Genomic DNA, 25,717 nt, shown 5'->3' with positions numbered 1-25,717 from the left:
AATCCTCATGCCCACTGGTTTCTTCCATTGTGTATGACTATACTGGATGGCTTTGTCTGAAAAGTTTCAAATATAAGTAGATCTTCTGACAGACCTGTCCTAGCCTGGCAATTTATGATGAAAAATGAAGCTTGCAAGTTTTCCATAGCTGGGTTTTTAAGGTTTTGAGCACCTCCAGTCTTCACAGCAGCCAAAATGTATTGGCAATGCACCTTAGCTAAGGCTTTGCTTCTCACCTGTGGTTTGGGCTTAGTTTTAGATTGCTGTGGGAGGTGAGAAGACATCAGTTCTCTATGTGGTCTCAATGAATTTGTGCAGAGGGAATGCAGGTTGACAGCACCCTTTACTGAGTGACAACTGCATATCTGTTGCCCCAAAATTATCAGAAAACATAAAATCTGTTAGTTTGCATCATGGATTTTATTTACAACAGAATAAAACAATGTGCATGGCATGGGTTGACCTGGAAGAGGCCAGAAGTTTTAACAATTCATACCCCAGCAAATCTCATGGAGGAGCCCTGATCTCATTGTTTACTTGAGCTGTGTGGAAGGACCACGTTCTTGAATTGAGAGAGCTATTAAATGTAATGCAATCTGACTATCTGAGTCCTAGCTATTGATCTACAGGTCTGAATATAAATACATGGTTTGGGTACACGTTTACTACTACAGCATTTCTTTGCATTCACATTGGAATTGAGCATCTCTTTGCATTTATTTACATTGGAACTGAGATGAGCTATCTCTTTACTCATAACTTGATTTGAAAACCTGACTTCAGCAACTTCAATTTTTGAAGAGTACCCACGTCAGACATTCAGTCATTGAGGTCTCCTGGGTCCCCTTCAATCAGAAGCTTAAAAAGAAGGGGTAAGACTGTTGATATTCTTCTGTTCTCTTATATACATTACCTGCTTTAAAAGTTCTCTTTCCAAGAGGTGAAAAGCCTTAAAGGATTCCAGAAGTCAACGGCCTGAAGATCCCTTCACATTGGAAGGTGGTATTGGTGGGTGAAGTGCGGTTGGGATGGAGATATTCTGTGGTAATTGGGGCAGTCCTTAGCTCACAAGACAGCTTCAATGCTCTGCTTTATCATAGCTCTCCATAGCTGTCTATACAGTGCTGAGGTTTCAGATGAAACCAGAATTTAGAAAGCACAAACTTGTCAAATAAGCCACTTTCCACCTCCTGTTTCCTTGTTTTCAGTATAATAATTACTTAGGGAGGGTCTACTGTCCTAACTGCTGCTGATTGCACCAAGTTTCCATTCAGTTCATCAGCAGCAATTAAATTATGCCAGAGAGACTCTTCAAGATTGTTCCAGCAGTGACTATGGAGGCTGTAATAAAGAAGAGAAGATTCAGGAAAGGCAGAATTGTTTATCAGTCAGACCTGGCACAAGCAAATGAAGGAGGCAAAGTTTGTATGACACATGGAATGACTGTCACAGCTGCTTGGAGAACTGCTGGAAGGTGATGACATGACAGCCATGGACAAGAAGTTTTTTCCAAACAAGGTTCATGCACATGTGTATGTTAGTGACTGTAAGCAATGACAAGGAGATTCCTGACAACTTCAAAAGCTTTGTGAGAACTTTAATAATATGAATTGCTTTGTGCCAGATAGCCTTTGAAAAATTCTCTTAATAGTAGTGAGAATGTTTCTACAACACATTTCCCTTTTCCTTTCTCACCTTCAAGAGCATGCAGTTAAATAAAAGTCGTGCATCTTCAAATTAATGAAAAAAAATATCATGGACTGAAATGTAGGGAGACTTTTTTTTTCTGGCTTTCTTTGGCCTATACATTTTTATGAGGCAGAATAACTATAAGCTTGCTAGTGCATCAGATGTGAGAGTTTGCTTCTGATTCAGAACAAAATCATTGGGTAGAAGCCAGATCCAAAGCTGGGAAATGTCAGTGTTTGCTTTCTCTGACAGTTTTGATTGTTTTCAGTGTTCTACCTCTACTCATAAGGAAGCTGTCTTAGGCACTGACATCTCTGACAGCACAGAATAGAAAACAATGAACTAATACTTTGTGTTTTTTTTTCTTTAAAAAAAATATTACAAGCTCATCCGCCCCTACCAGTCAGCTAATTTGCTTCACACAGAGTGGGTGATCAGCTTCATTCTCAGGCATTTATTTTCACAAGGCTGGCATTTCTAATTCACAGACTGTTTGGCCATCACATTGTAATGAGTTTCTGTTTCTACCAGAGAAGACAATTTTTGCTTCTTGACTTCCACGGGGTGATTATGATGGCTTCTACATTAGTTTTATTAAGGTAGCTTCTGCACACACCATTCAGCTCTGGGATCTGTAATTATTAAAAATGGCATTCCTTCAGCAAATAATTGCTGGATATTTTTAAGGGCAGCTTAGTATGGGCTGTGTCACCTTTCCATTTGTTATTGTGGATGACTCCTAGGTTTGGTAGTTTCAGCTCAATATAGGCCAATTATAAACCACATCCGAACAGGGGTACTTGCAGAACTGCTATTGCCACCCAAACAGGCTATGACATGTTAGTAGATAAGGCTGAGAAGTTTCATTAGGACAGGTAAATAATTTATGAAGTTTTCTTCACAGAACTCAGCACTATGCAGAAGACACAAGCAAATTGTAAAAAACAAGTGGTAAAAAGATAACAATTAAATGGTTTTGCCTTTATCTTACAATAACACAGTAAGACAGACTGCTCTTTCTGCTTGGCTCTCAGAACACAAATTCTGCCTCAATATGACCCCTTGACAATACTGCTTTCTTGATTATAGTTCATATTTCACTGTGAACAAAGTTAGTGAAGCTGTATTCCAAGCTCAGAATCCCATTAAGTTCCTATAGAGCTACAGTCCTGACCATGAAAAGCAAAGCAAAATCCTTCCTGAGACTTTCTTGCAATGTAATTTTAAAAACACCTGCACTGAATAATTGTGCTTCATGTTAGATTGTATGGTGCAGGTATTACACATTGCATTCACTTTCTGAGTATTGACAGCCAAGCATGCTTTGCAAGAAAAAAATGCTTGTATTATGAATATTAATCATTGTCCTGAAAATTATATTTCAAATTGGTTTGACCTCTCTTATACAACAGCAGAAGAGATTATTTGCCTATACCTATCATTCCTATTTTCCATTTTCTTTAATGAGGACACATACTAAGTTGTGCTGAGCGTGTTGTTTGTTTTACAGTTCCACTCACACTGCCAACATTTTATTCAGTTTTATAGAGTTCAAAGGTAGATTTTCTTGGCACTGTGAAAAAAATAAACCTAAAAAGTAACAAAGGCTTTTACTCTCAGCTTCTTGGTTACCCCAGGCAATATGTTTCTGCCTTCAACCAAAACAAAACGACAGCAGAAGAGAACTTTTTTTGGATAATCCAAGACATGAGGAATCTTCCTGCCACAGTAAGGAGTAAAAGAGCTGAAGCAGCACTTGTTTAGGAGGCAGAACTTCTTTCAGCTACAACCTGGGAGCTTTGGCAGGCTGGGAGTTACACAAAGCACCCTGAGTGTCTCTGCAGCCAGGTGTGGTCATTTTGAAGCAAAGTCAAATTGTTTTTTAAAGGGCCAAAGTACTGAGAGCAGTAAGGTGTAGTATGCAGAAAAAAGAGAAGCTCAGGTTCATCATCCATGTCAAGTTGGTCTAATATGTCTCCTATGTACGTTTTTTACAAGGAAATTAATCCCATCTGTTTCATTACAAACATATTTTCTTGGCTATGGAAACCAAAAATTCTAAGAATGCTTGGTTTTAAATGGGTATTTAATTTTGGTTTTAAAACATGTTTAATTGTCTGAAACTCCTGCCTTTATTTCTATTTAATTCTCCTCTTTTTTCCACTATTATGATAGAGCTTAACTGGTTAGAAGAAATTCTTCCTTTCTTTTGCATCTAAATTTTTATTAATTTACATTTTTACTTAAATTTACTTTTCATATTCTACTTTATTTTTTTTTATGTTGACATGCATGTGTTTGGGAAAGGGATCCAACAGAAGGGGGAGAAGATGTTTCATTCTTTTAAAAACACGGAGTATTGTTTTCCTAAAACTTGTTTTAATTTTTCTTACATTTATTTTCAGTGAAAAGGAACAAAAATAAGGGTTTAAAATGTGAATTCATCTGAACTCCAGAGTGTTCTGATATGCAAAAAAAAAAAAAAAAAAAAAAAAAAAAAATCATCATTGTCATTAATTTCCTGCCGTTTAAAACAACTTTTAAAAAATATATAATGCAAGAGTTTGTGTACAGCTATATCTGGGTTCATTTATTTATATTAAGCCCCAGCCAAAATATTAAAAAAATGTTCTGTACCCTTCAGATACAACTCAAAGATTATTCTGAGACTATTTAGACTTCTTTCAGACAAAAAAAAAAAAAAGGGGGGATTTTCCCCATTTCTTCTTGAAGAAATTAATGCGTCTTAGCCATGTAATGAAGTAAAAAAGCAGATGCTGCTCTTTTATCTTGTGCCCTATTTGCTGACCACTAGAAACAGTGCTAGAAGGGGAATGCTCTCCTGTACTTTAATGGGCTCCCGATAGCAAGGTGTTATCTCAAAGGCTGCCTCTCAACCCCTACCCCATCACATTAGCTGAGATCAGCCATGCAGCTCACTGTCAGTTCCTGAGGTTAAACACTCTACAACTGGTGAAAGGGTTTTCTCAGTTAGGGGCCACAGCTATGAACTTTCTCATGAGCAGAGAGACTTTTAGGACCAACCTTCCCCCCCTGGATCTGGACTGAAGCTTTCTGTAACCTGGCTGGTGCTGGGAGAACCTGCCCAGTGCAGCTGGTGACATCCACCAGCAAAACTCATCTCACCTCGCAGAGCCTTGCCTTGCCTTACAGTAGATTTATGGCAATCTGTATTTTAATATTTTTAATAAACACTGCAGCCCAGATTTAAGGGAAGATTTCAGTGCCAACAGGACAGAAAGTTAGAAAGTGTGTTTCAGTTCAAGAGGAAAATCTCCAACACTCCCAACACGCCCTGCTCCCCCTCCCCCCCAACCTGCTTATGGGAAAAACAGTTTTAAATGTCCTTTGACTTCCAAGGGATGTTTTACTTGGGGGACCTAATTCTCCTCCATTCATTAAAAAGCCAGAGTAGGTGCCCAGCCAAGCACAATGGATCTTGCACCACACACCAGCTCCCACAATGCCTGAGCCTGTTTTCTCTTTTCCCCACTCATGATAAAATTGCTGTGGCTGTTCTGCAGCGTGCTCAGTAGTTTGTAGGCTACAAAGTTATAGCAACGGCTGCTAGGAAAATTACAGGGTGTTTGGATTAAAACTAAGATTTGCTCAGACATGAATAATACAAGAGGTGATGCTGAGTGGGAGATTAGCTAAATGTAGCGATACTTTTGCTGAGGACCCCTCCACATGAGAAATGTTCATTTGGACTTCAGGCTTCATGTTTTTCTCTCTCAGAAGTAATACTAATATATGCATTTAAGGCAGATTTCTAAAACCATAGCAGGACAAAATAGCTTCATAAGAGCTGGAAGTCTTTCCTTGGATGTTTTGGACAATCGCTGAAATGAATAGTATGTGTGTGCTTATTGACTGAATGTTAAGCTTTAATTTCTGGTAGTTCTTCACTGATTTCTCTACTCAAAATCTAGATTAATATGTGCTCTATAGAAAGTGGCATGTCAGCAGTTTGATTTCTGTCTTTTCGTAAATCTGGGCCACAGAATAAAAAAATACTCATCCTTCGCCCTCCTTCTACTATTTTCTTCTACATCTCTCCCTTCCCACAAACACACATCTAGCCAAACGCTTTGTAAATTCTGCTCTGTAAGACAGAAATGTTGTTTCTGCCAGTATCAAACACTCTGCTGACCAAAGGATGTTGCCATTGATATTTGCAGAACCATTTAACTTGAATTACATGAGTTCTATGTACAATATTTCTCTCTTCACTTTGCCAGCAGTACAGAACTGTAAGGAAGAAAAGGCACTAGAAAATGTGCCCTCTGGAAAAAAAAATTAATAGGAAGGTGCCACTTTATAAAATCACCTTTTCAGTCAAAATTAAACTTCAACGTGGCTTTAAAGTTGTTTATATTTCCCTGAAGGGCAAAAATAGATGTGTGTGATAGTAATATATTGAAAGACAGAGGATTTCTCAACTGCTGAAGTAGAAAAAGCTCTACTACTAGACTGCAGCTCAACTCAAACCCATCTCCCACCAATTTATCTTCCTAATAAAAATATTCTCATGTTACCAAGCTGTAGCAGTTTTGATCTTTTCCTTAAGTCAGAGTTTGAGATGCCTTATTATTGCTAGCAATTTTAGCACTTCCTTCCTTCTGCCCTAATAGCAGAGTCTGTGAGGTTCCTCATTAAGAGACGAGTGCCAAATACTGACAGAGTGCAGAACTCAGCCTCGGGCTTCCCAGGCTTGTCCCTTCATTACGGTCAGCAGAATGGAAGTTGTGAATTCACAAAGATTTACTTAAATAGTGCTAATGCATTTTAAGTGATAAACTTTTGAAAGCTGGATGATTTTCGCTCAGCACACTAGAAATAAAGGAGCACAGAGCAGTGTTAATAGGTTCAATTTCTAGATGTAAAATTGTCCCACTTTCCTCTTAAAGCAGTTGCCATCAGATTATTTTGTCCTTGAAAACAGGAAAGAGAAGATTACTTCTTTTATGCCACCTCACATATCACGCCTGATGCCGTAAACGACTTCCCCTTCTGCTTGCTGGGGCTTAGCCCTAAATGGGTTGATTAATACAAAGTCAAATGGAACAGAAATGTCCCTCTCTTCATGTTACCTTGATTCTTGCTGCTTTATAGTGTTAGAGGAGGAGGTTGTAGCTGAGCTATAGGGCTTTATCATTTTAGATCTCCTATGTTTTGGTAATCCATGAAACAAGTGAATTTGATAACAGAGGTAATTTGTTTTTATGAAGATGACCTAAGGCTCTTCCACTTAAAGGATAGGGTCTATGTATGCCCATCATTTCTTCCCACTCATAATTTAAAAGCTACCTCATCACACACTCATGTCCCATTTTAGTGTTGCAACTGATGTAGAGCAACTGCATTACCTGGATGCACTCCACTCTCCATAGGACCACAGAAAAAGCCTTCAGGTAATGAGGTAACTGTTGCTTTACAGATGATGAGATACAACAAGATTAATTTACTTAACATTTTGTGTGAGGTTTTCAGGCAGTCTTAACACCCTGGTACTGCTGTTGAAGAATGGTGTTGTGTCCAACTGTGAATCCAACACAATATACATCCTGGTTTGAAACAGAAATCTCTTAGAATAAAAAAAAGTGCAAATAGTAAATGGGCACACAAAATATATTCACAGGTATCCTACGAGAGGTATTAAGTAGTTTGCCCACAGATATTACTGGTAAATAATAAGTGACAACTTCCCCTGGTAACTATTTCTTTTGTTAGTTTTAAGTGACTAGTACCATGTAAAACATTCCTGACTTTTTGTTTGCATGCACACTGTGCTCTTTTCCTCAGAACAGTGCTATAAAGAAAAGCTGAGAGGCCAAAGTCTGTAAAGCCATAAACAAGAGGCTCCATAGGCAGGTATTCTTCTTTAACCAGAAGGGTTAAGTAACATTGGTGGTGACGGGTATTGACTGATGAATAGCAGAGTGCAATAGTTTAATTAAGTTCCCTTGGGACCCATCAGACACAATTCCATTTTTGCCAAATGTGAAATGCATAGTTGGTTTAGCTGAAAGGTTTTCTTCTGCAACCACTCCTCTTTATTCATCCTCTGATCTGTTTAATGAAGTTGACCTGCTTGTAGTAACAGCATGAAAAGAACATTTATTTACTATCTACTGTAAAAGGCTTTGATTATTTTTCCTCAGATGAGCAAGTTTTTGGAGACACAGTAATTCATCATCTGACTCAAGAGGGGATCCTTTGCATGTCACCAGCAGCTTGATCAGACCTTCACAGTCTGGGACTTAATATGAAAAATGTTCCTCATGCATCCTACCAGACCACCAGCAGTGTTATGTTCAGAGCAGAGAGAGAAAAGGCACGATACCTTCCTGAGCAGTATCTTCTTTCTTCCCTTTGGAAGCAGGACAGTTCAAGACTTCTAATGATTCAAATCAGATTGGGAACAGTGTTTCTAAATTTCAGCAGAGGATTTTATTGTCCAGTCTTGATCCATACTTTAAAACAGACAGTAAATAAAAATGGGAAGATCATGGAAAGCTCCTTTGCTGTACATGACACATCCTTAAATTTTACCTAATGATAGTGAGGGGTAAGGTGATATATGAAGTAGTTCCTGACTCTTATTTTCTGTTTTCAATTTAGAAGTTTCTCCTGTGGATCTGAGTGTACAGTCCCATCCTCAGATGGACTGGGTCAGAGAAGAAAAAGGAATTGTCACTGCCAGACTTGTGACTTGATTTGTAATATTTCAAATCAATCCATTATAGACTAGAGTCCTCAGGAGGAGCTGAAAGAATTATCTTCTAGTTGAGGGGTTTTTGTTTTGGTTGGTTTGGTTTTTTTTGTTTGTTTGTTTGTTGGTTGGTTTCTTTTTTAATGCAGGGTGTTTGATATGAGATTATTGTGCATTTTTAGATGAACACTGGGCAGTGGAATCTGAGTGATTCAGGCTGCCACCGTTCTTCATCCATCTCCTCATTTACACCAGCAAATACCACTGCCCTCCCATCTCAGAGAACAAAAGGGAAGCATGCAGATTCCTGGGCTATTTACACAGAGAAGTCAGAGGTGTGACAAGACCTTGGAACTGGCATCCTGCCAGGGGAATGCTCTTCATGATGACCTAGAAGGAATGGCTCCACAGTACTCTTATCTCTCTCACTTCAGATATAAAAGGGCCAAATTAGAGGGTGACAAAGTAGCCTTGCAACTTGTAGGGTGGTGTAAGTGCCAGTAGCGAGTAGCACATATTGACTGACTTGACTTTCAGTAGCTATGAGATACTTAACATTTCTAATATTTTATAACAATAGAAGCCAATGTAGTATAAGCAAAATATATCTTTCTAGCTTTCATACAGCAGAATGTATCTGCTTCGACTTGTACTGAATGTGGACCCGCTATCTGCATAAATGTAAGTCTTAAATAACCTTAAGCCACATCTAATGACCTTCCTTTTGTAGCTTCAGAGATTTTTTTTCACATTCTTCTTTTAGTTCCTTATTTTTACCCCTGCAGCACACGTAGATTTGCCATGAAATGTCGGCATGATATATTCAGTACATTTGAAAGTTACATGTTTGGTGAAAGTTACCTATTTCTATAGTTATAGGTCTTTTCTGACTTTAATGTACACCAGGCACTAGCATTGAATCATCCATAATTAAGGCCAAAATCAACAGGGAAAATAGAAACTACTTTTTCAAGGCTTAGATTGGAATCTTATGTATCCTCCATCTGATGGAAGATGCTCAAGAAACACAAAGTTGCAATAGTATATTGACTGACTGATTCACAAAGCAGGAAGTTTTTCAGCTTAGTAGCACACGAATGCTCAGCCACTGAAGCTAAGCAACACCTTTGAAGGCCTAAGCATCTCTGATATACAATGTAAGAGCTGTATTACAATACCCAATATAATAATAATACCTAATAATATATATTATATATACATATTTATATATGTAATATATAATAATACCTAATAATATATGATACTCCAATGTCTTATTGACATTGAAGATATGGGTCCTTTGTTGTCATTCTGCTCTCAATGTGCAGTACTTTTTTTTAGAGATGAGACAAGTGCAAATAGTGAGACCATTTGTGACATGTCTGTTATTTGCAATGAGGGTGGAAAAATTTAGTCCAGGAGAGTCTGTTTGATGAAGATTACCAAGAAAAAGAAGACTAAATATTAAGTAAAGACAAAACCTCTTATGCTAGCTGTAATGAAACTATACTTTCTCACAGTATCTTTTTTAATTTCAATTAAAGGACGTGCTCTTGGCGTGATTCTAGTTATCTGATTTTCATTTTTAATAGCTGCCTTAAATTTCCATTAAATCTGGAGAAGATAAACTTACTTCCTAAAGCTATAAGTGACCGTAACAAGGGCCCTTTACCATTTGAAGTTATAGTTTACATCTTAACGAATTTAGAAGAATTTCAGATGTAAATAGGGATTTATAATCCAAGCACAGAGTGTGAGATGCCATTCCCAGCCACAACTTGCAGCATTTGTTCATAAAGGCACGGCCAAGTGGACAGAGTGGTGTAAAATATCTTCACTCTGTTTTACTAATTACTGCGTGGCTGCCAAAGATACAGGCAGAGAGATAGGACTTCAAGGGATGTGCTGGTGTTAGACTGCAGAGTCCCTTTCTGAAATTGGTGAACATGAAAGGAATGTGTTGTGAGCTCCTATCTACTGTTTATCTGTGAGGGCCCAGCAGATAGTGAGCTTGACAGTGAAATTCTAGCCCTGAAACTGATGAAATGCCAAAGTTTCCTTAGGCCCTGGGACTGCTCGGTGTATCTTTTCTTGCTTCATAAGGGAGTGACTGGTATTTGAGCACTGATAACCACAATCTTTCTGGTGGTGCCGAGTTAGAAAAGACATTCCACAAAAATAAACAGCAGAACAACTTCAGTTTTTTTGTTTTTTTTTTTTTCCCTTGCAAGTGGCAACCCATATGGGAGACAAATAGTACACCAGTTTATGAAGCAGGACAATTGAACCAATTTAGACCCAACCATCCATTGCAGAAAGAGCAAATTTCATTCACCTTTAGATGTACGAGGCTAGAGGTAAAGGATGGGAGGAAAGGTGTTGCAAAAAATCGCTATAAACTTACTTAAGCCTATAAAATTACTTCTTTTATATGTAATTTCACCCAGTTGTGCTCATGGAAAGTTTATGACAATCAGACTTAAGCCCTTGCCCTAGTTAAGACCAGACTCCACATAGCAAAGTTAATTAAATTATTTGCTATGTGGAGTCACTGGCAATTTACCTATTTTTTTGTTTGTTTCTTTTTCTGTCACACATAGTGCATATAAAGAGGATTTTTGTGCTGAGATATTAAGTTTCTATTCAGTGATTACTCACCATGTGTCACCCCCACCTCTAGCATTATCTTAGGAGAAATATATAAGTATCCGTAATTACTTTAAATTATGAAAAAATTATTTATGGAGAAGAATAAATAAATACTGAAAATTATTTGTATCTTCATAGAATCATAGAATCATAGAATAGGCTGGGTTGGAAGGGACCTCAGAGATCGTCGAGTCCAACCCTTGATCAACTACCGCCACAGTCACTAGACTATGGCACTGAGTGCCATATCGAGTCTCTTTTTAAATGTCTCCAGGGATGAAGAGTCCACCACCTCCCCAGGCAGCCTGTTGCAATGTCTGATCACCCTCTCCGTGAAAAAATTCTTTCTAATATCCAATCTGAACCTCCCCCGGCACAATTTAAGACCGTGCCCTCTTGTCTTACTGAGAGTTGCCTGGGAAAAGAGACCAACCCCCGCCTGGCTCCATCTTCCTTTCAGGGAGTTGTAGAGAGCAATGAGGTCTCCCCTGAGCCTCCTCTTCTCCAGGCTGAACACCCCCAGCTCCCTCAGCCTCTCCTCATAGGACCTGTGCTTGAGTCCCTTCACCAGCCTGGTTGCCCTCCTTTGGACCTGTTCGAGGACCTCTACATCCTTCTTGAACTGAGGGGCCCAGAACTGGACACAGGACTCGAGGTGTGGCCTCACCAGGGCTGAGTACAGGGGCAGAATCACCTCCTTGGACCTGCTGGTGACGCTGTTTCTGATACATGCCAGGATACCATTGGCCTTCTTGGCCACCTGGGCACACTGCGGGCTCATGTTCAGCTTCCTGTCAATCCAGACTCCCAGGTCCCTTTCTGCCTGGCTGCTCTCCAACCACTCTGTCCCCAGCCTGTAGCGCTGCATGGGGTTGTTGTGGCCAAAGTGCAGGACCCGGCACTTGGCCGTGTTGAACCTCATCCCATTGGAGTCAGCCCATCTCTCCAGTCTGTCCAGGTCCCTCTGCAGAGCCCTCCTGCCTTCCAGCTGATCCACACTTCTCCCCAGCTTGGTGTCATCAGCAAACTTGCTGATGATGGACTCAATCCCCTCATCCAAGTCATCAATGAAGATATTGAACAGGACTGGACCCAGCACTGATCCCTGGAGGACACCGCTGGTGACCGGCCGCCAACTGGAAGCAGCCCCATTCAGTACCACGCTCTGGGCCCGGCCTTCCAGCCAATTCTTAACCCAGTGCAGAGTAAATCTTCTATCCAAACACGTGCAAGTAGGTAAATAAGTAATATTTTGCTTTTGAGATACATTTTATCTCAAATATTTGCATTTCATTGCCTGACAAAATACAGGGATTTTTTCCACCAGTAAACAAGTTTTTAGATGTTTACACTGGGCACAACAACTCACACCCATGGCATTGCACGCAGGCCATGAACAGTTGAAGAGAAGCTCTAATAAGGATGCCCTGTTGCTGGGCCAAGTTTATGGCTACAGGATCCCAAGCCCTGAAGGTCTGCTGAGGTGACCCAGAAGTTCTCTGTCTTGATGTTTTAAAATGGAAATAAATGTAAAGGATGATGGCAATAGCAAATATAGCTTTTCTGAAAATGCTTGGGTCAAGTACACAAGAAGGTACATGCTCATTTCTAATGTAATTTATTTATTCAAAAATGGTTCTAGAAAGTTCCTCCCTCTTGGTATTATAGCATTATGTGTTTCATACTAAACTATTTAGTAAGTGTGGGTTTACTTGAAAGGTTTAACACTGGCAGGTGTTTCAGATTTTAAATATCTAATGCTGTCCTTGCCCATACCTTGGAAAATCAAATGAAAATTTGCATTTCCATTGAAGAAGTAGAGTTACCATTTTAAAAATTAGGTTTTTTTTGATAACTGTAATATCACATACACAGAGTGTTATTTTATTGAAGAACGGGTGAACATCTGACTTTATTAAACAGAGACTGGAAGTTACTATACTTTGTTGATTTTTCCCATGTCTTTCCCTGGGATGAGGTCCATTCTAACTCTTTCAATTTGTGTCTTCTTTTTAAGTGTTTCAACACTATTCCTCTGCCAAAAGATCAATGGAATTAGATAGGTACATTTGAAAAACTACAGAAGACCCATTCACCTAAATTTAAGATTCATACTCGAGGCTTTTTGGGGGACTGAGATTCTAGTAAATTTACTTTAATTTTAAATAAAAATAATAAGCTGAAGCACTCCAGCCTTAGTAAAGCAAAGGATTTGATTCCTCACCATCTTCACTTACGGTCCCTTTAGTAATAAACATTTTTTTCTGAACAAAGGCAGAATGAAACCTGTTTCAAGCAATCTTTTTTACTAAGTACTAGTCTGGGCAGTGACACTGTGCACCATCATGAAGGAAAAATATTTCTTTTGGCTGAATATAACCAGAATCATGCCAATTCTATCTAATGTAAAAATCCTTTTCCATACTAACTTCACAGCACAGTAGGTCTTTCGCTTAAGTGGAATTACATGAGTGTGAAAATGATTTGGAGAAAGAGGAAGAAATATTATGGTATGCAAACACACATATATACATGCACGTAGGTAGAGTTATACAAATAGTAATGTATATGTAAATATATATTTATATATGTATATATATACCCGTACATCTATGAGGACACTTATTTTTTGTTATTACAGCTGGAAAGGTTCAGAGCCAGACAAAGGTATGACCAATGGAATTTTTAGCAGCCAGTGATAATATTTCTTCAGATTATGAAACTTTCTTCAATTGCCTAAATAATACGAGTTTATCAAAGTCATAGAAACCTTAATGACAGAAGAGCACCTTCAGAAAATATCTGTGCATTCATTGGCAAGCATTTATCACTTTCTGAGTAATGCAAAGCTTATCCACTGGTGGACTCAACAATGTTTTCTGATGAAAAGCACAACCTTAAAGCATTTATAATTTTGTTATGACCCTTACTCCTCCTCTTAACTGACCTGTAGGCTAAAATAATGTCTGTCCAAGACAATATGGGCTGTGATAAATTTAAAACACTGAGGCCTCTTTTACTTTTTCTATTTGAAGCTGCATTTCCAAAGTCACAGATGTTATATTTAAAAATAATAATAATATTAAAAAGTTAAAAACAATCAATATGTTCATGTCTATAAGCAAATTTACTAACACATTCACGTTGCAATTTGGGTATATTACAAGCATTTTATTATTAATCTGCAAACAGAGCTACAGATAACAAGAATGTTGACCTGGAAGAAAGATCTGTATGAAAATGATCATTCTTTCTGAAAACAATTTCTACAGGAAAACAAACAAATAAACAAACGAACAAACAAAATTTTAAACAACAAACATTTGAATGCCAGAGCCCTTAAGCAAAATCAGTGTCCTGATGGAATACACATGGCATTTAGCACATTTGACACAAAACAGTGAGATATTATTCTTTTCCCCTTCTCAATTTAACATTTCTTATCCACTCTAGTCAGGCAATAATGTGACTTCAAATGTGTAAGCAGAGAGACCTATATGTAAATGAGTTCCCTGTAGTAAAATACTTCTTCTAAAACATAAAGCACCGTGATTCTTCTGAAATCAATCTCCTATATAGAAAAAAACCCCATGATTAATCTGCATTCTTTCATAGTATTTGAGTATACCATGCCAATTTTAAATACAGACTTCCCCAGGCAAAAGAGAAGTTCAGGCAGACAAAAAGGAATAATTTCAGCACAAATACCACGTTCCCCACCATTCTTAATTCCCCTTGCAAGTTTTTCCAATTGCCATCTTTGAGCAGATAGTACTAAACCTGTTTGTTACTTATGCCACAGCAGACTCTGGTTCATCTTCCCTCCAGTTTTTCTCTTATAGCCCAGAAGGCTCATCAAGTGGCCAAGTAGTTGTTCATACCATATTTTTAAGTAGTCCAATGGTAAATTAGAATTGTTTTTTATTATTAAGCATTAAATATTATATTAAATGTTATATTATTTCAAGGCCAGGTTGGATAGGGCCTTGAGCACCCTAGCTAGTGGGAGGTGTCCCTGCCCATGCAGGGGGGTTGGAACCTTCTGATCTTTAAGGGCCCTTCCAACCCAAGCCATTCTATGATTCTAAACTCTCCAGATAATGAAAACGTGAGAACTTGTCAACCACAACAGGCAGAAGATAATTGCTAGAAGGATGTGAGCACTGATGGAAAGACAGACAAATCTGCCAGCCTCTCTCTTGCTGTTGTTAGTTTTCACTTCAGATCAGCAAGCAGTGGCTCTGTGAAAACGAATCTCTGCTTTGGAAGAGCAGACTGCATCTTGACCCTGGTCTGTGCAAAGTGAACTGTTTTGCACATCCCCAGCCAGGGTAATGGCAGGCAGCAAGAGGGAGGGTGGGAACACGGGTCTGTCCTCATCTGCCCCATCACTACCTGACTGGTGAAGAGGGATGCTGGAGGTGCTCTGGCTCACAGCAGGTAAGACACCAAAAGTGTAAATGAGCCATAATATGGCAAAGTGACACTGCCTCTTCAAGGCACCCATGTGCTTCTGAGGCCTTTTTCTCCTGAAAAAGAAAGAAAAGCAGAAGTAATGCTGTATGTGGCAGGCTAACATAGTAAAGAGGAGATGCTTATCTAGAAGTCCCTCTACAAAGATAGGTGCACTTCTGAGGGTGTTTTGACCCTACTTTAAGATAAAGTGCCCTCTCTCTCTCCACAGCATTCTAGGGGAGTGCTCTGTACCATTTACTTGGCAAAAATGACCAAGGTGAGGTGAGATGAAGCCCATGTTTGCTGTTGAGTGACTGTGGGGTTTTCCATGTTCACCGCCTTTATTCTCAAATTGGCACGCAAAAGAATTTGAGAGAATATTTTAGTATTATTTATTTCTTATTGATTCGTCTGCCATGGGAGAACATGACTGAGGCTTATTGTTCCCTGTTGCAATAGAGGAGACATTAAAATGATAATATATCCATTTTTTGAGGCAAGGAAAAGCTGTGGACAGCCAGCTATTTAAAATATTTCAGAATACAATAATTCTCCCAGGGAATCTTGAAATGGCCACAGTTAACAGTCACGGATTAGTATATCAGAAAACTAGACTGGAAAATTGTTTTCCCTCCCAGATTTGTACAAGTTATTAGAGGAAGATAAGAAAATATGAAGCCAACATAATGAAATCTTAGGTTGCATGGAAGATTAAAATGAACAGATTCTTTAGGGAAGATGTCAGCTTTTTCTCACAGGAAAAATAGTTTGGGGTATAAAATACAACCTGAACACTAGGGAAAGTGGTGTAACATTTCCTGTTCTGGCAGAGACTTTCTGATTGATCCTAGAGGAGGTCATTGCATTCAGCTGGCCACTGTCATAACCTTTGGCATTTTCCTAAAAAGCTAAGTTTTTTCAGTCTAGCTGATTATTGGAGAATTTAATACTTTCTACTTTTCAAAAAAGGAAAGTAGTTCCTTAATGTCAGAGTTGCTCTCAACTCTTTTTAGCTTTTTGACTTTCAAGCCACTTACAGTATTTATTTCTTTATTTATTGCTATTATTGTATCATACCTTTTTATGTTTTAAGCAGCATGTTTGTCAAAAGTCTTAGTATCAACGTGGAAGTAGTGTAGAAGTGAAAGATTCCTATGGGCAGACAACATGCCTCACAAATTAAGAACACAGAGCATTGCACTTCCACCATCAGCATTTTTTCCTTGAAGCTGGAAGCAAACAGAACCCGTTGCTGTTTGGCTTTGCTTGTTATATAGGAAAGTATCCAGTGTCATCAGGATTTACTCTTGGCCACTGAATAACACAACACCATGAAAAAAAACCACCTGGCCACCTTCACTCACATTAGATGAGACATCCTTCCCTGAGTCATGCTTTAAGGATCAGTTAGTGTTTGCTTGGACAGGCATTCCCAATATGGCAAGATCTTTCTTCTGACCTTTTAACTGACTTGAAATAATGTTTCTTCCACCTGGCTCCTGGCTTAAATTGTTTTCTTGATCACTTCTGTCATGCTTTAACCTTCAGGATAATTTTACCCCACTATATATGTCACAAAAGGCTTTTGGCTGGCAGTAACAGATTTATATTGGAGAGGAGATTTAGAGGCTTTCGACTCTTTTCCCCAAATTCCCTGCCCTGCTCTGTTTTCTCTCACTCTCTGACTGTACACAGTACTTTAGCACTAGAGAGGGTTATATACCAGACAGGTGTCTGCTTCTTCTTTGTCCTCAGCCCTCCTCTTCCTTGGGCCATCGGGCCTGCAATCACACAAGGACTCCATCAGCCTCTTCTTACTCTGTGCAGGACTGAATACTGGGGACAACAAGAAGGACACTTTAAAACTTTCCATCTCTTCTCATTTTTTTCCTTCTTCTCAGCTCTTTGGATTTCAAACTGTGGTTCTCAAGTTTTGTCTACTATAAATCACCTAATGCATTTGTCATACTAATAGGAAATAATAATAGTAAAAAAACAGCAACAAAAAAGCCAACATTGCATTTGTAATCAAAAGGAGTGCTGTATAAATTTCAGAACATTTTGATTAAGCACAAATATGTGCCTTCCAACACCCTAGGGGCTTCACTGAAATTACATCATATGCATTTTGCTTTTGTAGCTTTAATATCTAGCATAAGAATAAGCATGGAAGAGGCACCACATTTCCATTAGCATCTTATGTTAAAGCCAGCAATTCCTCAGAGCAGTAACTCTCTTAATCTCGGAAGAAAAAATATTTACAATGGTAACTGTGTTGTGGGTGTTTTCTCATTTAGGTCCTAATATCTTTCATGCTCTTGATGACAGGTATGAGTTCAAGTTAATTTCATCAGCAAGAGGTCAGAGATCGCTATCTAATGGGCTGATATCCATTAGCCTCACTGTGTCATTCTCAAACCCCTGTTTTCCCAGTCTTGTCAACACTGATAGCCTGGACTGGTTATTTGCCTGCTTTCCCAGCAGCAGGTCTTCACTCTTCTGCATTTCTCTGGGATTTTCTCAAAAAAATGAGTCATAGGACACTTGTCCTGCCTTCCTGGGAGTATTCCTTGAGGAAGCCTACAAGGAATTAATAATCTAAAGTTCACCCAAACTTCTGTTTACTTCTCCTTTACAGAGAGTTAAATGAATGGGCAAATATCATTTCTATTCAAATAAGTGGAATAATCTCAGTTTCACATCATCTGTAGAAGAGGGAATAGACAGCTGATTCATCTTTACTAACCCTACGAATGCCCCAGCTCCCTGCACAGCCCTGCTCCCTAGAGCATGATGTGGAGTGTGGTAGACAACATCAGCATAGTCCCAGGTTCCTTTGAAAAGAGTCAGTGCTGCTGAGCCCCAGCATTCCCTACCTTCCCATGGCCATCTCCTTTGCAGTGTGAGAACTGAGCAGTGGAGACACAGCAGCAAAACAGGCCTGGAGCATCTCTGTGTCTAACCCCTCCCCATCACCTGTCTCCATCTAAGGTGAGATGCTCTGCAGGGTAAGGGACATACCTCCCATATGGATGGCCAGGCCATGGGGCTGGAGTGCCAGTGAGAGCCCTTTTTCTGTGTTGCTTCTTCCATCCCTGTTTAGTGCCCCTTGGGGTACTGTGCATCTGAGGACATGGTCCCGAACATACTCACACAGCTATGGCTTCTCCTTGAGCAAAGTGTTGGTGTTTACAGCCTCATGCCCTCTTTGTCTTTCATTTTTATTGAGAGGAGCATTTGCCTCTTTCTCTCTCCCACAGTCTTTGATACACTAAAGATTCCCCCTGCCCCTTGAAAACTGTGAAAATGGACTCCATCCACTTAACTCCCATGGTTTCTGAGTTTATGCAATACTTCATCACCACACTTAGAGGCCTGAAATTAGCCAGTAGTTATTGTTTGCATTATTACAGGCAGCCCACAGCTAGGGAGTCAGTATGTGGTAGCCAAAGTATGCACTTTGCCACCAATCACAGGTGGTGACAATACAGTGTACACTTCACTGCCTGCTGTCATCACTCTCAACAAGACATTTCAGTGGTGTTGAGCTTTGAAATCAGATTTCAAGGCGACAAGAGCCCTCAGGATCGTGGAATTTAAAGTCTGTCTTTATCTTCAAAGAAGCCTGCGCAGCTAACGTGTCGTATTTTTGTTTATGCTACATCTGTAATCCTTAAGATTTACCAAACCCATCACAAGGTAGCCACAGGGGAAGGGAAAAGGAAAGAGAACAGAGAGGTTTAATCAGGGCTACATTTCCAATATGTTGTCTATTAAAAACAAGCCTGCCTTCACTCCGTGAGGACTGTAACATGGCAGAGATCTGTCTCGTGCTCTTGTGGCACTGACATGTTGAAAGCCACATCACAGGCACGTCAGTTCCCTCTCTCCACAGGGGAGCAGGCTCTTCCTTCAAATATCCTCTCCTGCTTTTTTCAGTGTTGTTTTTGAAGGCTTTCACCTCTTCTGTTGCTATTTTCAAAGGGTGGGAGGAAAGATAAGGTTACAGGGCAATGTGGGCATGGTTACAGTCCAGTCCCTGATGAATGCACAATGGAAAACCTAGGAAGGGAAGGAAGAAACCAGGGCCAGGCGGAGTCAGAGTTTTGGGATTATTGTACTTGTGAGGATTTCAACCCATGACACAATCAGACAACAGATGGCAAATAAATGTTTCAGGGAGACTCATGTGAAAACAGTACTGTCTGGTTCCTTACATGGGAACTTCTGAGGAGCTTTTTTTTTTTTTTTTTTTTTTGCTGCATGGTGCAACTGGCTCACCGAGGTTTGGTGATGCTCAAGGGCAGCCCAGGTTTACAGTGTGAGTGACTTCACACTTGTGCTCCTTCAAGCAGTGAGCTATAGTTCGGATGCCTCTGTTCATCCTGGAGAAAAACATAGACTCAGATACTGCAAGAATTGTCTCTGAAGGGAGGAAATCATTGCAACTTTGTTTTTAAACATTAACACATTTCTACTGAGTAAAAGAAAAAAAAAGTTATAATAAATCAGTTAGCTTTTTTGATGACATCGTTGACAAACCAGTCAGGAATAACTTGGGGTATAATACAACATTTTATTTTATTCTGCTCTACCTTTTCTGCAGGCCTTGATGGGCCTTGAGTGGAGCTCTGGAGCTCAGGGTGTTTGGGTGGGCTTGTGACAGAGAGTTCTGTCCTCCATGGTTATAAAGCTCCAGTCTATGAGCATGTCATCAAGAGATTTCACTCCCAGTGAATTTCACCTACACACCAATGGAGCCGGAAGGATTTCTCTATGAGCAGTAGTAGTACAAATTAAACTTCAAAAACATGTCTACATTTCTTTGGGAAGTTAGCCAGGGGACAACTGAAGTGAAGAGCCTGGGCTGCTAGTGACGCAGCAAGACAGAAGAAGGGAGGCAGCGGCTGCCAAAACTTTTACTGGGGAAAATGTGTAAAAATCCCCTTTATCTGAAAGTGGCAAAAAGCCTCAGTGCTTTGGCAATGATATTGCACACAGTGCAGCACAGTGTTGTCCTTCACTTATCTCTGCTTCTAATTCAGTCATTTCATTTACTGTGTATTTGTGTACTCTGCATTTTTATGGGGATCCGGAGGATTTAACTGTTACTGGTTTGGCTGCTGCACTTAGTGTCATGCAGCAGCACCTCACACATGGGAATAATTTTAGATATGCTTTTTTTATACAAGTGGATATGCTTTTTCTGTTTGCTTTGTTATAATCTGGTTTAACTCTGAGATACCAAGATAACTGGTGCTGAAGGAAGAAGTTGATTGCTCTGCTTCCAGCAACCAGAGGCTCTGCCCTTTGATGGCCACTGGAGCAACTGATTTGTTTTTGAGACAGCAGAAAAGAGCAGAGGATCCATTTTTACTCTTCCTCCTTGTGATGCCTTGATGGGTCACAAACTCATGAAATGATTCTCCCTAAAGAGAAGAGGGAGAAAGCCTCATGCCAGCAGCAACTCCAGTGACATGGTCATTCAGAGAACATTTAAGTGGCTTTGGGTAACACAGAGCTGACTCATTGCACTTCCAGATTCATCATGATCACCATGCTCCTGTCTAATGTCAGATTGTATCTGCTCTTTGTTTGTACCTTGGACTTAGGGTGTCAAATAAGGTATCAGCATCACACCCTGACAACAAATCACCTATGGCGGCCAGCTCTGGAGTGGTCACAGCCAGCACTCCCTTGTAAGTGACGTTGTAGTGGAGGGCAAATAGTGATATGAAAATGCTGGTCCCAGTTTTAAAAGGTTAAGAAGACATTTTCACAGCCTCAGGTTTGGCTAGTGATATAAATAATGATATTGCAGCAGAGTTAGGCCAGCAAAGAATGAAATTGAAACTCAGATTTCACCATCCTGATCAGAAAATAGAGATCACTTTCCCTTATGTGATGCTTACAGGGTCCTGAATGTAGCCACTACTGGCCACTGGCAGCCCCATGTGTGTCACTACACACAGCCTCTCATCCCCCCTTCATTGCTTTCTTCTGGCCTATGGTGTCTGCAGTTCTGCAGAGAAACTCTTTGCAAAGTCCTCAGAACAAATCTGGGATGAGTAGACTAAGTCCTGCACTTGGAGACCTTATGGAGCTCAAAATTATGGATCTTAGATTTTTTTTTTAAAGGGATGCCAAGGAAGACTTGACTCACTCTTGTAAACGCATTTGACTTCACTGATGTCAGTGGAAGTTCACCATTGACTTTAGTGGGAGGAGAATTTTATGTCATTTATGTTCAGCATCTGCCCATACCCACTATCTCCTTGGAAAAATGTTGAGTTGCCCTAAAATAGGATGTAGTATGTGAAACTTCAGGGGAAATCTATTTATTTTTGAAGAAACTGAGAGGGAGGTAGAAATTTCAACACTTAATTAAAATGCCACATGACCTTTAAGGATAATTTTCCCTAGAGAGTTTTGTTTTAAAAAGGCAGGCCTCACCTGTGATAAGCTCACAGGGATGGGCTGGTTAAATGGGAACTGGTTAGTAGGAATCCCTCAGTAAAATACACCAGTACAGATGCTCCTGAAGCTGCTACATCTGCTTCTTTGAAAAACACTCATCCACATCCTCTGCTATGATGCCAATGTGGACTCTTGGGAAATGGATAAAAGCACACTCCAGATTTTCACATGCTGAAGTGGGAATAATGATTCACTGATTAATCCCTTCTTAACAACCCCCCCCCCCCCCAACAAAATTACTAGGAAAAAAACCTATGTACGAGTAAACACTTTAGAATTTTCTGCAACACTAGAGAAAAATGGGAACTATTCTAAAATTAGGTGTGTGTGCAGGAGGAACATCCTGCAGCATTGCCTGAGAGACTCATGAGATCAGCCTTCTTAAACTGAGATTTGTCTCACAAATGTAAAGAAAAAAAAGAAGGGAACACAAAAAATTTCTTTTTAACAATGTGTTTATATTTATCCTATTTTTAAAAAATTGCTTAAGAGTTACATTATCAACAAGAAAATATGACCTTTGTAATTCTTGTTGGGTCAGTGATGATAGCCAGCAAAATAAGTGTTGGTTACGCAAATTAAGGGCCTGGAGGCACTCTTAACTTAGTCAAGTTTCTCTTCAGACTTCAAAGCATTCTGGAGAGGGGAATAGATGCAAGAAAACTGTTTGGGTCAGTGCTTCCTTTTTTAGTATTCAGTTTCTGTCCTCTTTTTACTGGTTGATTTCCAAAGTGTGGGACAACATCTTGGAGCCTAAACACAGACCACAGAAAACAGACCATGCAACCATCACTTGTTTTGGTGCAATAATAATGAATTTTTTCTGGTAAAGGAAAAGAAAAAGAGTAAAAGGAATGGAAAGCCTATTCCTAGCAGCTTCACATGCTATCCTGCACAGAAGGAACAAAACCGTCAACCATCTTATTTTAACATACATAATAATATGTTTATGCTTTTTCTTTGCTTTCAACTTTACTAAGCAGTTGCCCAAAAGTCTTCAGTAAAAAAAATACTACAATTTGGGTCTTAGGTTTAACTCCTTCCCTTCAGTTTGTTTGTGAGAGTATGTTTTGGGAGAAGGGGACCACTTGGGCTATTCCCGTCCATCATGCTGTTGTTGATATCCCTACCTGATGACAAAGAAACCACCCACCATCCCAGGCCTTTCTGCAGACAAAAATTACTGGCCTGTCCATCAGTCCAGCAGAGAGGGCTGACAAGACATACTACACTCAAATGTAAAACACATGGCTGCAAAAACACTTAGTTTCCTGGCAATAATTAAGAACGCTACTTGGCAGGTTGGCAGCCACATAAAACAACTGTTAGTCAGATTTAAATTTATTACTTTCCCAGCTTATTGAAATGAAACCCATATTATAAACGTATGTATGAAATGAGGCCTCAGATGATGAAACGACAGGCACATAAAGTCAAGGCAGAAGTAAATTGCCTCAGGAGAGCTTTAAAAAGTCCCTGTGCCCTAAGGCAAGCAAAGTATAGTACACTTTCCAGGGTGAGACACCTGAAAGCTCACCTGCCTCTCCCAGCTGACTGCCACTGAACATCTGAAAGACCAAAAGCATCAAAACACTTCCCGAGTTTGGTACAGTAAAACAAAAAGGAGAAAATCTAATTGCCTGTAAGTTTGCTTGCACCTTTATGATCATCTAGGTAGAGCTTTCTCTGGGCATATGTATGTAAGCAACTTATCAGGCCTTTTGTGATTACCATAAACAAAATAAACCATACTTGCCATCCATGTGACAGTAATCCTGTTGCTTATAAACAGATGTCAGCTCCATCCTCCTGCATCCCCATGATTTTTTGCTGGACCAAGCAACTCAGTCTCTTCCTATGCCTCTTCATGACTCAAGCTCTTCACTGCCCAGCTTATCTTGGCAAAGTCTGATCCAGCTTGACTTCATCATGGGGAACTTCTGGGGATGAACAAAGGCTGCTGGCAGAGGGCAGAGAGGCTTCTCCTGTGTCATGCACAAGCCCATGACTCTCCTGTATCCCTGCAAGACTGGCATCCCTTGGTCTAAAACACAGGAAGAGAACTCTGACTCCTCTGAGTGTCCAGGTAGTGGTTTCAACTCAGGTGCAACATTGTTGTGCACATTTTTTTCCTGCTGGAAAACAGTGGGGATTTATGTTTATCTAGTGCCTGCTTGTAAGGGTCCTGAAATGATTTCAAAATTTTGATACAAATCCTGTAAACACTTTGCCATATGACTGACTTGACTTGCGTGAAGCAACACTCTCTGGCTCTTTGAGGTTTCTCATAAAGGAAAGCTGTACATGTGCTAAAGTGTTTGTGGAATCAGCTCCTTGGAGATGAGCTCTCATTTTGAATAGTTGCACTTCTCTTCCTGCAGCCAATGGCCTCTGGGGGACATTGGGGTTTACACATGGTAGGAAGAGCTTTTGGTGTTCCTGCTGCATCGAGCTGATGTTGCATTGTTTCTTGCTCTAAGCCCTTCCCTTCCACCCTGCCCAGATGATCAGAGTAGATCTGCATGCACGAGGCTGGCTTTCCTGATCAGTAATTGTACCCATGGGATTCACACACATTGTCTTATCTTAAGCATACTGAAATCAAAGATAATCTGAACATTAATCTGATAATAATACACATGTATCAGAATACAATCTGATAATCTAATGCATTAAGAAACCGTCTGATTATGTATTTGCACGTTCTTCACAATTTTTTCAATGAAAATGTAGGTGATTCACTTACAACATAATGCATGTTTCTAGAAATGGCATCCTGGATTTTGCAGAAGAGACAATAACCATGCCTTAATACATCCAAAAGCCATGCAATCAGCATGCAGGCTTGGTTAGTTTATCTACTGGCCTGAGATTTTTTTTTTGTAGTAAATATTTACCAAAAATTCCACATCTATGTGAGAAACATTTCTGTAAGACTTAAATCTACCAAAACGCTGGGTTTCAGATTGAAAAATTCAGATTTTGAAAATGATTGTTTAAGTGTCTTTGCCTGAGAATGACCATAAGGTCATTCCTGGATAATGGAAAATCAACAGCTTTATCAAAACCAGTATGCATCTGTTGAATGTCTTCACATGAGTGAAAAATAGCATTTCAAAGAAAAACAGTTCCATTAATCTCCTTTTATGATCATTTCCAAATATTTAAGCTAGCAATGCATCATTTGTTGTCAAGGCAGAAAACAATGAGCAAATCAGCATAACAGAAATACAGAAATAATTTTGACCCTAGAAACCTGTTAGTCTTCTGTAGTACTCCTATGGTATCCCAGACAAAAAAAATTTTCACACATATCTGAGGAACATTTTGTTTCACATACACTGTAAAATAGAAAAATAGGTGCCCAAACCACATCATTATTGTTCTCCTAAAACCACTACGAAATGTGTGTTCTCCCTGATGAGGTGAGCACTTAGGTACAGGGTAAGCATAAAATCTCAAGCAAGGCAGGGAATTGTGTCTCCATGTCCAGAGGACCTGGAGGACTCAGCTGTTAGATGGAAAGGAGTATATGGAGGAACAGCGAAGAGATGGATATGTAGGGAACTGAAAGTAAGAAGGCTGAGCTCTAAAGGGGGTAAAGGAAAAATTACAGAGTGGTGGAAAAGGTAGAGGTGAAAAGGGAGAATAGCAGAAGAAGAGAGAAAGTGATTTTATAGTGTTGAGAGACATTGTAAACCAGGTGCCTTG

This window comes from Calypte anna, chromosome 3, assembly GCF_003957555.1.
Source record: "Calypte anna isolate BGI_N300 chromosome 3, bCalAnn1_v1.p, whole genome shotgun sequence".
NCBI lineage: Eukaryota > Metazoa > Chordata > Aves > Apodiformes > Trochilidae > Calypte > Calypte anna.
This window is presented reverse-complemented; position numbering follows the sequence as displayed.